The following is a 15,690-nucleotide window of genomic DNA, read 5'->3' on the forward strand; positions in this document are numbered from 1 at the left end:
GCTGCGGCAGGTTATACAGAAAACTAAGGAAGGAGTATAACTTGCCACTATGCTTGACGTTCGTGGAATATGAGAAGAAGGCCTTCGATTCGATCGAAACTTGGGCAGTGCTGCAGTCTCTCCAGCGGTGCCATATTAATTATCGCTACCGTTGCTGACGATATTGTGGTCATGGCACTCATGGCAGAGTTGCTGGAAGACCTCGGCACAATGCTCAAAGTCCTTAATCGAATATATCGGAACAGGTAGGCATTCGGATGAATACGAACAAAATGAAGCTTATGTCGAACTGCGCCCTACTCAGTTTCGTTTCGGAGCTTGATTCTCGAGATTGTTGACAAGTATTGTCTACCTTAGACAAACGATTAATAGCCCGACGGATTAGCAAGCTGAAATGGCAATGGGCAGCTAGGGCACGTAGCGTAGTACGCCGAATAGAGTTATCTGCAATAGAAATAAAGACGAGAGATACGAAGATTCAAGTAGAACAGAAAAAGAAAGACGTAACAGACTCAAAACTATAAAAATCAGGAAAAATGTTGACGACCCTCGATAGAGTTAGAAACCAGTTTTAACTGTGACAAAACAAACTGTACCTTACTTCCGATTCATGATCGTACACTGATTCCATAGAAAGTTACAAAGTGTATACTAATAACTTTTTAAAGTGAACAAAAAAAAACATCAAGCCCGATGGACTGATCTTTGTGTCAGATGGTTATGGTGGTAGTACTACTGACACATATATTTTTGATACTGCCTTGTATAGTTCACATCTTTGACTTTAATAAATTTTAGCTGAGATCCAACTTGCACAACAGTTTTGGTTTCCTCCAATAGCACGCTACTTCGGTACAAGCGGGATCTTCACTACGTCTATACATATAACCTTAAAACCAATTAATGCCATTGTATGTTTGCATTCTTCATTGCTTGCTGCACAAACTCCGCATTCCAGATTTTCCAATTTATTCGTTATCTTCAGCACAAACAAATGTACAATGATATGCCGTAGCTCTAACTTTGTGTTCAGGTGTAGTAACTCTTGTTTTTACTGTACACTGCGGATATAGTCTTTTCAAATGAACTTACCCTACGAGTATTACATTATGTCCATAATTCGATAGTTGGATAGTTAGTCTATAACACGACTGGACGTGATCGTCCAACTCTGTAAAAATAAAATATTAAGACATAACATTGCTAAATTATTGATGGGTATTATTTTTTATCGATAACCCACAGCAATCTGACTGACAGCACTAGTACTTTTACTTTTAAACTAGATAGAACTTTTATAATCTACCTCAAATACTACAAAAAGCGTAAATACTAAATACTCAATTATTAATTGCATCCATAATAATAGGTTCACTTACCTTGCAAGTTTTAGCACTTGGATTTCTGCAATAATATAGGTACTTTGCATGTTTTCTGAAAGTATCCGCAACCATAAGTAAATCCACTTTCGGAAGATTATTTGGTTGGCATCAGATACGGTTAATATAAATAAAAAATGTATCGAAATGAACGAAAATAAGTTTACAGAGCGCAGCTAGCACCCGCGCCGCCCGTCCGTCGTTGCCCAACGAGCGGTGTGACGTCACCGCCCGTATTCCAGGGGTGCTATCAGTTTTCGCGCGTTCCCATATTGATTTGCTTATAAAATATTCAATTTTCGTGATATCAACAAAATTTTTTCACAGTTAGTCTTATTTTAGCTTAAAGTTTTTGTTAGGGCTGAAAAAGGGGAATAAATTTTGATTTACATCTTCCTCATTGTACTTATGCGAAAAAATCTCATAAAAAACCACAATTAGCTTAGGGGAAATTAGCTTTCAATAAGTACTCACTATAATAAGCAAACTTACGATTTTATAAATTTTAAATAAATGACAAAATTAATTATGTTAGTGCTTATGATTTTTCTTGATTGCTTGCCTAGTAAGTAAAGAATTTGTCTGCTTTGTAATAAATACCATTTTGAGAGAGAGTTTATTGCAATAAATAATCTTTTTTTTCTTCTTTTATTTCTAACAAGAAATAAAATGTATCCTAATGTTACCTATTAAGCGGCTTTACTTTTTATAAACTGAATTTAATATAGAAATCATGACTTCATATCAAAGGAAAACTTAAACAGACATTAGACTTAAGTGAATTAATTTATCTTAAATAATTTGCTCATTACTAAAACGAGCTGAAGCTTAATTTAATTCAGTTTTATCAACGCTGTAAATAGCAGTGGTAAATAACTACCTATAATAAATTACATGCTTAACTGTTACAACTTATTTAGTATGAAATAGTTTTGCATTAGCATAATTTCTTAACGTGATCTACACTATTATTACAAAAAGCAAAGATTGGATTGTTTATTTGAATTGAAAAGACTCCAAAGCTACTGAACTGTTTGAAAAATTCTTTCTCCAATAGAATCCTGCATTATTTGTAATAAACATAGGCGGTATGAAAAATCGCCGGTCGGCTAGTATTAAATAAAATGTGAATATTAAAGTAGAGCATCATTCGCGGTGTAGTTTAGAACAATGGCGGCTTGTGGACAACGGCTCGAGATTGCATTTGAAATATTCACAAACTCATTCTGAGCCCGTCTGTCCAGAACCCTGTTACTCACCTGTTCTGTTTTGACTCAAACAACTACCAGTTTTATTGCACAGTGATAAGGTTCAAATTGCACATTAAATAGATATGATTTCTCGAAAAATTAGAAATATGCATACTATGAGTAGTGTGACCCCCGATAACAGAGGACAGTGACCTTAGTGAAATTTATTTGGGCTGTGTTGGTAAAGATAAAGAACTAATTTGTTTTGTTTTGATTAATAATAAATAAGTGGGAACAATAATATTGGTTGATGATGTAGGTAATAGATATTGAATTTTATTTTATTCTGATCATTTTTTTCTTAACTGCTCGTTGCGTTGTCTTTTAGTTTAATCAAAAAAATTATAACATTGAAAGTTATTGCTACAAGAACGACATGATTTGCAAATCAAGCACTTAAAATAGCTTTTTAGTAATTTAGAATAGATATCATTTGAAATGTAATAGTAATTAAAAATTGAAATGAAATCTTTCATAATTGTAAACGTGTCACTAATTAGCGCTAATTAAAGAAATCTAATCGAAAAAATAAAAAAATCAACATAAAATTAAAGCAGTCCGAACATAAAATCCGCCATTTGTAATTTCATTTTATGCCCAATAAAGTGAAAATAACCCTGAAACTACTACAAATCTAATTATAATTTAACAACAATCTTAAAAGCCGTGTCTATTAAATAAAAAGCTTAATTTTAACGATTCGATAAGATTAAAATTTATAGCTTAACTTGACTTTTAAATGTAAAAGTTTATGGGATTTTTAAGAGGCATGTTTGCACCTGTGCAGAGATTTGTGTGCGCATGAGTTGATCAAGTTTACTACTGTAAGTTGCTGAATAAAAATATGCATAATCTTAATATTGAGCTTTATTGCCAGAAGATGAGAGATTACACTGTGTCTGAGAATGTCACTCCAAAAACTCACATACATTCTTACGACTACAATGTTTTCACTCATTTAGATATGAGTCTACGACGACTCTAGACTTGTAGATGATAATGGGACTATTCCCACCTCTCGTTCCCACCACTGCAACTCCTGTGTAGCCAGGATCTACAGCTTGACCGCCACAAAAACCCAACCAATGAAGGTCAAGTTTGTCCCGGGGGAAAGTTAAACTGTCATTGAACCCGCAACGAAATTAATCAGAAGAACATAGGAGGAGTTCGAAATTTTAAGGTTCGACTTCCCTCCATTGCAAATATGACAGGTGACAAACAAATGTTTAAAACCTTTAAGAAAAGATTATGCACCACGGAAAATAAATATCAATTAAGGGGGCCTATCTTATGAGCAATTAGCAAGTACCTGCCAATAATATTTTTTACAAAATCGCTTAAAAGCACGGAAATTGCTTGTAGATGATATGATGATGGCCGTTGAGGCAGAAAAGTTCTGGAGTGGCGACCACGGGCCGGAAGACATAGCGTGGACAGGCACCCGACTAGGTGGACCGACGATTTGGTGAAGGTCGCGGGAAGAGCTTATTATTATTATTTATTATTTTCTTCAATGCAGTGCGTTATTAGTTACTACCCTTAGCCCGCATGATTTCAGGAATTCTCTAAGTTGTCTAAATTATTCTAAAGTACTCTACTTTTCTTAAAAATTTAACCTTTCACTAACCTGAGAAATTAATGGTAGCCTATTTCTGTCGATTATAATCAATACCAACAAAATTAAATAAATGGTTGGATCACTCAGACTCATTCTACTCATAAAACAATTTTATACATTCTCAAAGTTGTGTAACTAACGGTAGAAAGAACTAATCAGTAAAAATTAGTTTCCAACAAATTCACTCACAACACCGTCGTTATTTCTATAAACATCCATAACTCTTACACCACAATGTAATTACTTGTCAATTTGAAAAATACTCCATTCCAAACCAAATTACCAACACAATCTTGTTTTGCTACCAATAAATATCATGAAATTAATAATTCCTGTAGACAATTCCGTTCAACACTCGAAATATTCCATAGTAATCCATTTATAACTTGTTTTCTACTTAATTTCCATATCAAATTTCATATGGAGTTGGCCGCCATTCTTCATACACCCATAACTATTAGTTAGAACAATTTGTATGGTAAACATGCGTTTGTGTACGTTGGAAATTATTTAATTATTGACCCCCTACGGGGTACATTGATTATTCATTTCTTTTATTTTAGTTTCGTGTGGAAGTCGGTCTCATTATGGATAGCTATTTTCTAGTTTCACGCTCTGTGTTGAGGTATATTTTTGAGAAAGAACTAGTTTTGTGTGAGATTCCCCAAAACTTAGGAAATCTTGTTTCTACTGTTATGCCTTCAATGTCGTTGGACAAGGTCGCCATTTTAATATTGGCCAATATTGAACATTCATGTCGTTTCTTTCATATTTGTTCAAGAAAGTTATTGTAAGGTAACGTATTTTTCTAGTTTGACTGTCGTCTACAGTGCCAATATATTGCTCGATGGACTAACGACCCCAAGAAACTGGCAGTACCTACCTAGATGTAAAGAAATTGATTGCTTGTCTTCCTTAAGTCCAGCAGTAAACTGCAATTGATGAATCTAATCTCAATGCAATTTTAACAATCATGTTAACTGTCGTTTAAAGGTAGCAAACTCGGAAAGGGATCGACACCGTATCGCCATTCGCTGCGAGGCGTTTACGTTACGGTACGGATAAGACATTTGTGTGCATTGTAGTATTTGTTGCACGAAGTTTCATACAAAGCATATTGAGTTGATACGGTTACGATCCGTTTCCGGGTTGATGCGTGCTTCGTCCGTAAGTTCTCCCAAACCTACACCTTGTCTAGCAACAAAAACAAGAATCAATTTGATAATTTGTCGACTTTCTCACATCCACCGTGTCGACGGGTGGCCCGGCCCATATTGTGGGTAAAACGTAAATGTCAGAAATGTGAGATACCCTCAAACACGAACTTAAGTTATTATTTGTTGATCTCACAATTATTGCTTACTCAAATTAAATATGTTAATAGATACAATCGGTTTTTAAGCACTCGTTATAACAGCGAAATTGAATATTTGGGAGGGAATTATTGAATTATATTTGCTTAGATGGGAGACATAATAACATTTTTATTTAGGTATTTGTTATGAGTAGAAATATTAGAAAACGCAGCAGGACGTTTAATATTGTAGTCCAATTCGTATGATTATTTTAAACTCAAGCTAATCAAATGACAATTTTATTTTGAATTGAAAAAGCCTGTATTCTTTTGTTTATTTAAAAATTTATCCTTGTAAGCGAAAGGAAGAAACACAAAGAAGCGATCACTTGCTACAATTTGTATGTTATTGTAACCTTAATATTTTAATTTTTATCTCACTCGTACAATTAAATGCCCTGTAATATTAATGACAGTCAGTCAGTATGTTTAAGGTCGATATTTACTTGTTTTTTTTTCCAAAATTTAACTAAAGTATATTTTATCACTAATTTTAAGTTAATTTTGAATTATCAATATTATCATACAAATAATCGGGAATATCGAAGAACTAAAAAAATAAACAATCACAAAAGTCCCGACAGCTACTGTCAAAAAACAATCAACACCCGGCCCTTCCATTTGTAAAATAATGGCCTTCCAGAATAACCGGATGTTGTCCCCAGCCGGGCTGCGTCCAGACAGGAAATAGATTTTTGAAAGTTTCCCTCCACGGAAAAACTGATTCGCACTCGATTTGGCGCTGTTGTTTTGTTTTGTACGGTCTGCAGACACATCGTGTTGTGATTGAGGTAGATGTGATTTATCGAGGTGCAGCCGTCTATAGTTTTTGGGGCAAAATAGAACCTAAGTATTAACAAACTACGTAAGATACTGGAGTCGTCGTTTCAGCCAAATGAAGTTCACAGCTGGACAAAGGCCTCCCGAAAGGTTTTCCTTAATGAACGTTCCTGCGCTGCCCGCATCCAGGTTCTTCCCGTGACCTTTACCGGATCGTCGGTCCACCTAATAGGAGGCCTGCCCATGCTACGTCTTCCAGCCCGTGGTCGCCACTCGAGAACTTTGTGCCCCAACGGCAATCTTCTCTGCGAGTTATGTGCCTCGCTACTTGATTTGAAGATACTGGAGTGTTTGTCTTGATTTGCCAACGCAAATACCATTTGAAAGTAAGTCTTCATCACCACCATTTTAGGCATAGGACGTCCAATAATGCATATCCTTCAATAATTTCCAGATAGACCGGTTGGAAGCTGCTTGAATTAAGCGCGTTCCTGTACCAAATGTAAAGTATTAATGTTTCATATTACTTGTTACCTGAAACAATGCCTTCCTTTAGTCATAAAGTATTGTATACTATTGATAATGTTGTCTAGACTTTAATAATATTTTGAAGTAAATTCTTACTAAGAAGCAAAACATGCCAATAAAACTAATCGCACACAAAATTATACACCATTATAACATTAATTATTTTATTAACACTTCTAACGGAAAAATTAAGATTATGAACCGTGGGAGAAAAACCAATTGCACAATAAACCTCTTTAGAGACTTGGTAGGGCCTCAGTGGGACCCGATTGAGGTTTGGTTTATTTTTAATTAAAGGTTATCTATCTGTAAGCTTCTAGGGATGTTCGTAACCGTATCGATATTCTCATTGGTAATGGTAATCAATTATTTGATGAAACGGGAGATAATAGTACGAGTAAGGTTTTAACAACTTATGTTATTTTAAAATGGCATGTCGCTGGAATCTATATTTTTTCCAATTCCATACCCCCTTACCCGGTGGCTTAAAACTCACATACCCAATGTATTTCTTACTGGATAAAAGATCTCAATATAAATATAGTGAAAAGTGACGATTAAGTTAAAATTAAAATAACTTAAGAAAATGCAGATTATTTAGATAAATTCTAATAAAGAAACAAAGCCACTCTATAAAACATTACTGCCATTATAAACATTTCGCCAAAGTAATGATAACCTCTATCATTAATTTCCAAACGTTGACAGATACACGATCATTATTCTTAACAACAACAGAACATAGCTCTCACATAAATATTTGCTAGAACATTCCTCGTTTTAATTTGCATGTTATTTTATTAATGGATCCAACCACCTTAAAACAATGTAATAAATTCAAGCCCATATAGCACGTATCAATTACACTTGGCCAAAACTGTAGGGGAAACCGAGGAGAGTTGTAACAGAGGTGGTTTGTAACAAAGTCAATTTCTCTAAACCTAATACTGTTTCCAGGAACCTCGCGCGACCTTCATCAGATAGTCGGTCCACCTAGTGGGGGTCCTGCCCACACCTACGTCTTCCGGTCCCCCCACTAGGTGGACCTACGATCAGGCAAAGGTCGTGGTGCCTGGATGCGGGTGGCGCAAGACCGGTCGTGGTGGAATTCCTTGGCCTTTGTCCAGCATTGAACGTCATTCGCGTGATATTGTCATCTCGCTAACTGTCATATGCGAAGAGAAATCGGCTTTGTGACAACTCACCCACAAACTCATCTCTGTTACGTCTGTCCCTGGTCTCCTCTAACAATGTATAGCGTTGTTCAAATTGATATGTTACTAAAATGGTAAGAGGATTATTCGGGTCACATCACTATAATAAGTCACAAGGACTGTGGGAATCTTTTAGATTAAATTTACAGCTTTAATCAATAATGCATAGACTTTCTCTGTGCTTTATGGTATTGTCTGATTGAAATGATTAACGGACTTTTTTGCGTATTATTTGTTTTATTTATTCATCGTTAAGTGTGATTATTGAATTCAAAGTCAAAGTCAACATTTCTATATGTGTAAAGACTATTTAAATAGTAGTAATAGTACTTACTAATCGTCAAAAATTTTGTCTCAACATGTCTCATAATCTTTTTACCATAACAACGCTTCAAGACCAACATTTGGCAAGTGCGGAGAAGAAGCGCCGCAACCACACTGTCTGCCGATTGAAATCTAATACTTGTTCTTGTTTCTTTATTTTTACTATAATATAAAGTTATTTAATTGTCTTTACTGTCCATTAACATTATTAATTATAACAAAAATAGTGAACAACTGTGGCTGGTGTTAAGGCAAAGTAACTACGCTTGCAGAATATTATGTCTTTATTAACTTGGTTACAAAACCATTATTATAATGGAAAACACTATTAAACACAGCATTAAATGGCGATAAACATTTTGCAAGATTTAAAAAGCCACCGAAAACAAACTCTGAGATAATTAAGGAAGCCTCGCCCATTACACGTAATTCGCGTAAATAATAAAATTTTACAATGCACTGCAACCCACATACTTGCGTTTAGTGATGGGAAAAGCCACAAAAATATGTGAGTGAATAATCATAGTGTTTGTAGTAATATTGTGTTTGAAATTCGAATTACACATTCGAATGGATCGTTTTTTTTGCAGGACACTGCAAACGTGATATTCTTGTGAACGTTAATATCAAAACACGTATAGCTACTTCTAAACAAGATCCTGCAAAAACAGTCCCTATGGACTAATATCGAAGTTTAAAGGGTTATAATAATAATAATAATAAGCACGGCACGCATTGTCCGGAGGTTCCTCAGCCTGTGACCCTGACCACCGGTAGCCTGGGCCCTGCTCCGCTGCCAGCGGGTTAACTATTTTTAAGATTTTTGTTTTTATAATGTATTTTTATTTTTTGATAATAATTACATTGTAAAAAGAAAAAATTAAAAATAAGAAAGTAAGATGAATAAAGGAATAATAATAATGCTATTGTCTGTAATAAACCTGATATTGTGGTGGTTGACCGATCCCAACGTCGGGCAGTGCTCGTTGACATCACCATCCCGCATGACGAAAACCTCGTGAAGGCCGAGAAGGAAAAACAAAGCAAATACCTTGACTTGGCCCACGAGGTGACCGCCATGTGGGATGTTGACTCGACGATCATTGTCCCGATAGTTGTCTCGGCAAACGGGCTAATAGCGAAGAGCTTCGACCAACATCTAAAGAAGCTCTCGCTAGATGGTTGGCTCAAGGGTCAGATTCAAAAGGCGGTGATCCTCAGCACGGCACGCATTGTCCGGAGGTTCCTCAGCCTGTGACCCTGACCACCGGTAGCTTGGGCCCTGCTCCGCTGCCAGCGGGTTAACTATTTTTAAGATTTTTGTTTTTATAATGTATTTTTATTTTTTGATAATTACATTGTAAAAAGAAAAAATTAAAAATAAGAAAGAAAGATTAATAAAGGAGATAATAATAAAGCCGTTTTTATTTCCAATCTACAATAAATTGTTTTTACATGCTAGGGTTTAATATTTAAATTATAAATATAACGTGTAGTAATTACTTTTAAGTGTTTAATGTATAAATTTAGTTTCCCTTCCTTCTACTCGCTATCATTACTCTCTTCAGCGTTATTGATTGGAACCCCCTTCTCGGGTAAAGGCCTCCTCCAGCTTCTTCCAAATCTCTCTATCCGTAGCTTTCTCTCTCCATTTACTTCCTGCTATCTTTTCTATATCCTCTATCCATCTCTTTCGAGTTATTGTGTTTAAAGGGTTATTGTGTTATAATTTCTACAGGAACTGTAGAATATAGAGCATTTTTTCACTACAGGTATTTAATTTTACACTACATTGGGCCTGTTCAATCCATCTTTGTTCTAATGGAGCATTTATTAGTGAAATGACGCGAAAGTTACTTTAAATAAATATACAAAATCTGTGTCATTTTTATGGCATTTGATTCGTAATTCGCATCATTTTGGTATTTGGTATGCTGCACATCACTAACTGTTTAACATAATGTCACTTACTTTTTTGGCACCTCTTATTTTGAATGAAGCAATTTATCCCTCTCTCCTTGTAAGCAACAATGGCTCTATAACAGCCCTGCATACAGAATAATGTTTTAATACCGCTTAAATTATGTTTTAATATAACGTAATTGTCGCCGTTCCGCTTTTGTGCGTGTTATAAGTGAATTTCTGCGATGTTGAAGTTTTTCTTGCCTTCTGAAAACGTTTGGTGATGGTCTCATTTTTTCTTTGAGTTCATTATTGCTAGCCCAAATCTTCATAAATAAGCTAGTACAATTTTATTTGTTTCTACTTGCTACGAAGATCCATTAGTTGCTCATAAAGACTCTCCTAGGTTTTCGACTTCAACGGAGTTGTGCTTAAGTGGTGGGGGCCCCCGAAAGGGGCGCTTTTTCGGTTTACAGGTTATACCGCGTAAAGGACTTACCCTATCGAAAAGAGGTCTTCCTGACGGTTGAAGGGCATTTAATCCTGCATTAAATAAGACCAAATTCATATGTTTTGGACAAACCGTTCTCGTGCAAATGTTCGGCAAAGTAGAAAATATGTGTATTTTTAATGACCCTCTCCACGTCCAATGCCTCGTTACCCGCAGGCTTCCAAGTCTTGAAAAAGAGCGCCTCAACCAGTGTAACCCTATCAAGGCTTACGAGCTTGATGCGCCTATCCTTGTTTGTCCCAGCCGTTCCTTAACTGCGGTTGCTGCACCTCTTCCTGGCACTCACCTGAACGACTCTGTGTTACCTACTGTGGCTGCCCCTCTTCCTTGTATCCTCCTGCACGACTACATTGCCTAGCCGTATGCCTGGTCTAAGGTTCGACGCCAAAAATCAATAACAACAAGTTCATATAAAAACGCTGAAGAGTTTTTTGTTTGTTTGTTTGAACGCGCTAATCTCAAGAATTACTAGTTTGATTAAAATAATTTTTGTGTTGAATAGCTCATAAATTGAGGAAGGCTATGGGATATATACAATCACTCTACAACTAATAGAGGTGAAGCAGTAAAGAAAAATGTTGGAAGCACGGAAAACAGTATTTAAACTATTTTCACGCGTACGAAGTTGATTTTGTGGCGTCGAAACTTAGACCAGGCATATGGCTAAGCAATGCAATCGTACAGGAGGGTACAAGGAATAGGGACAGCCACATTAGGTAACACAGAGTCGTTAAGGAGAGTGCCAGGGAGAGGTGCAGCAACGGCAGTTAAGGAACGGCTGGGACGAACAAGGATAAGCGAATCCAACTCGTGAGCCTTGACAGGGATACGCTGGTTAAGGTGACCCTTTACAAGGCTTGGGATCTTACGGGTGACGAGCTATTGGACGTGGAGAGGGTCATTAAAAATACACATATTTTCTACTTTGCCGAACATTTGCACGAGAACGGTTTGTCCAAAACATATGAATTTAGTCTTATTTACTGCAGGATTAAATGCCCTTCAACCGTCAGGAAGACCTCTTTTCGATAGGGTAAGTCCTTTACGCGGTATAACCGGTAAACCGAAAAAGCGCCCCTTTCGGGGGCCCCCACCACTTAAGCACAACTCCGTCGAAGTCGAAAACCTAGGAGAGTCTTTATGGGCAACCAATGAAGCCATTAAAGCAATAAAATCTTTTGTAGGAATTATTTCCGATTTAAAATCTAATTCTACTGGCCTAATAGGATAGTTTTTATTCCGTAGTTATGTAACATAAAATTAAATTTTGTTAATTAAAATTAAAAGCAGCGAAATTAAAACTTATAAGCTTAACCATTTGTCTAATTTGAGCTGTTAAAATTGTTGAGTTATAAATTAATATTAACTAATCTAACTTCTAATTAAAGCGCCCTTTATCTATACTAATATTATAAAGAGGAAAGATTTGTACCTATTTTTGTATGTTTGTAATGAATAGGCTCAAAAACCACTGAACGGATTTTGATGAAACTTTACAGTACCTATTATTGTTCATAATCCAGAATAACATATACTACTATAATTTATGACAATCTGTGACAAACGAAATTTCACGCGTGCGAAGCCGCGGGCAGAAAGCTAGTGCCTTATAATTCCCTGGCAAACCAATCCTATAAATCCATTCCTAGCTTTACCTAAGCCTTCCCAACCCCAATGCCCTTTGCATTCAACTTATCAATAGTAATCGCCAATCACAATGAAACCATTTGGAAACCCACCCAAAGTTGTCACCACAAACAACCGGCTCCTTTGATGGTTTGTTTAGCGGTAATTTATTTGTGCCTATTGTGTGCTGAAACAATGCTAGACACACAGAAATCGTAAAGGCATACACGGACCGATTGCGGCTTAATGACTCCAGCTATAAGCGTTAATCGTTGAAATGAGAGATGGTCTAAGACAAAAGCGATTGACGATTTGGAGCATTGTTAAAGTATCTTTCATCTAGGCTTTAAGACCGCTTTCACATTAGCTGCTGCTGCACCAGCTGTCATATAGTATGTAAAATAAAATAAATATAAAAATGTCCAAGAATATTAATTTATTAAATTATTATTTATTTATTTATTATCGGCAGCGCGTCTGTCACGCGTTTGTCGCGCTGCTAATGTCGCCTAAGAGCGCTTTCACATTAGGGCGTTAGTAGCGCGACTGTAGCGCGGCAGCGGCGTTTTTATAATGTGAAGGGATGCATCAGCTGTCACATAGTATGAAATTTTCGGCAGCGCGTCTGTCGCGCGTTTGTCGCGCTGCTAAATCGCCTAAATGTGCGTTCTAGGCTTTTGACAGTGCCCATTCTTTATTTGCCTCTGGTAGGTAGGGTCTTGCTTGTGAATTTGAGACTAAGTAACCTAAGGGTGATGATTAGGAAATTGGCAATAGAGGAAACAAAATTTTAAAGATCACTAAGACCGTTTTAGTGGAAGAAGTGTACATAGATATTTCCTTAACTTTCGCTCTACTACTGCTCTTTCCTAACTTATAGCGCTTTCAGACTACTTTTCGGTGACTAGATTTGCTGTCACAAGACAGACTAGCAAATTTTGATACTACCACATTCCCGCTGTAAGCCTTACCCTTAACCCTCTATAGTTAATCGTTAAAATAAATCTTGCTACGATAATGCGGACTAACGAGTGACGATACAATGCGGGACAATCGTCGGCGGCCCTTTCATCTTGACACTTTGTCCCGCGCACTGACGCCGGCCTGCACTGGACGATGCTTTTATTTTATTAATATTGAAGTAATTGGACGGATATGTCGGGTGCCTCTGATTGTGGATGGATTCAGAAATAGCTCTTAGATTTTATAGAGAATGGTACATTTAACTAAGAATTGTTGCATTTAGGAATACAATCATGTCAACTGTCAACTTTGAGCGGATTCGACCAAACAAGAGTAAATATTAATCTCAGAATAAACTTATCATTTTGACATATTTCCCATACTGAAACTGTCAATGTGCCAGTTATACCGGGAGTTATTCTCGGATAAAAGTTTGGTCAAATCGGGCCTAGAAGTACTTATCTGAAACCTGTAAGTAAGGGAGAGTCCGCTAATTTGGACCAGTTTTTTTCAATCCCATTTTACACATAGTTTTCTTTTGTTTTTGCTAATGTCCATGGTATATAATAAAAGCTCCTTTATTCAACTTACTATTTCATAAGTATTAATTAACATGATTGTTGTAAATTTAGCACAAATCAACAAAGTACGAGTTCAGAGCTTCGGTCCAATTTAGCCAACCGGTTCGATAATTTGTACCACAGGGTTACTAAATTGGATTTCAATAAATTTCAAGCCTATAAAAAAACTATGGCAAAATATTATACGATACATTCTTAACAAATTAGGAAACGAAAAGGAACAGTAGTTAATAACATAGACAATTGATATTGTTTTACACGTTATCACGATTTTCAGTACAAGTTTTGTAATTCCAATTATCGTAACGCACACTTGTACCTAATCTACTTTGCCAGTCTTTTGCTTTCATTTATTGTTAGTCAAACATAACTACGCTATTATAACTTCAAAATATTATTTACAAAAAAAATTTCAAATTCCTTTGGTAAAGTTCCATACAACTTGATGTGGTACAATTTAGCCGACTAGGTGATAGTGCTTTTAAATAATCGGTAAAAAATATAGCTTATAAATACCGAAAAATGTTTCAAATAATTGTAATCCACACTAATTTACGCTTCTAAATAATATATTAGAAACACCCTGTGATTAAATTTAACAAAATTACAAACTAAACATGTATTGTCAAAAGTTACTTGAAAACAATGAAAAAATACTTTTCAAAATAAAACACACGTGTTTGTTGTCTCGGCAAAAACCACATGGCCGATATTAATTGATTTTAGTTGTGTATCGCTGAGTGTTGCAATTACAGACATTCAATAAATACTTTACGAAATATGAGGGTGGTACAAATTACCCGGCGGTACAATATACCGAACTCTCCCCTATATTGAGCTAAGTCTATGGAACTGATTGTTATAAATAATATTATTTTACAAATGCAAAAACAACTCTTGTCAAATATTTAAGATAAAAATCTAGTTTCTGTCTGTGGTTTGCCTATAGGTTTTCCTTATGCTTTGTTTCTTTCAAAAGTCAATTATAGTTGACCTTTGTAATTATAGCCCAAAAACAAATAAAAAGTTGCTTATATGCTATCATATACCATTCATGGTATACAATGATTTAATAGACACAATAAATTGCAAATTCATGGATGGACTAACCACGCCTCTTGAATTTTTATTGTACAATAAAACATAAATTAAGAAATTACTTTATTGTAGCTTTGGAACTAGTTTTCGTTTGTGTATTTTGTTCCATTATCTTCGTCTTTAGTTATTATAAAGTATGATCTTAGGTAGTTATTCCTAATAAGGTTTTGAGGCTAAATCAGTCAATCTTATAATGATGATGATCAGACCAGTCATAAAATGATGTACAATTTTATACGTAGTGCATGCCTAAGGATGTCCACTTCTGGAAAAAGGACTTTCCCAAGGATATCCACAGCGATCAATTCTGCGCTGCCTACTTCCAAGGTAGAAAAATGACCTCATGAAGGTAGCAAGGCCACTATAAATTGGCTTATCTGGAAATCATGATGACGATGAGACTATGTCGGACCTAGACCTCAGATATTGAATGAAACTCAAAACAGCTTTCATAGCTTGGTTAGGTGACTCAGTTTCTTGCGCTGCTTCTTCCTACCACGGGGCCCCTTAGTTGTCCCAAAGAAGTGGCAGGAAGATTTAATGAAGACTCCTGACTGACAAT

The 15,690-nt window shown here is 36.0% G+C and overlaps 1 protein-coding gene and 1 long non-coding RNA gene across 2 annotated transcripts in view; one reads left to right on the top strand and one right to left on the bottom strand.

Moving 5' to 3' along the window:
• The window catches only part of LOC135080945 (transcription factor Sox-5-like), a 344,811-nt gene that overhangs the window by 98,235 nt on the left and 230,886 nt on the right, over nt 1-15,690 (top strand). The gene's annotated exons all lie outside the window — the stretch shown is intronic.
• On the bottom strand, nt 540-1,775 carry LOC135081283 (uncharacterized). Its single transcript, XR_010259172.1, has 2 exons — nt 1,380-1,775; nt 540-1,171 (listed from the first exon to the last, which is right to left on the bottom strand). It is a non-coding gene; the product is annotated as an uncharacterized LOC135081283 (long non-coding RNA).

This window comes from Ostrinia nubilalis, chromosome 19, assembly GCF_963855985.1.
Source record: "Ostrinia nubilalis chromosome 19, ilOstNubi1.1, whole genome shotgun sequence".
Classification (NCBI taxonomy): Eukaryota; Metazoa; Arthropoda; class Insecta; order Lepidoptera; family Crambidae; genus Ostrinia; species Ostrinia nubilalis.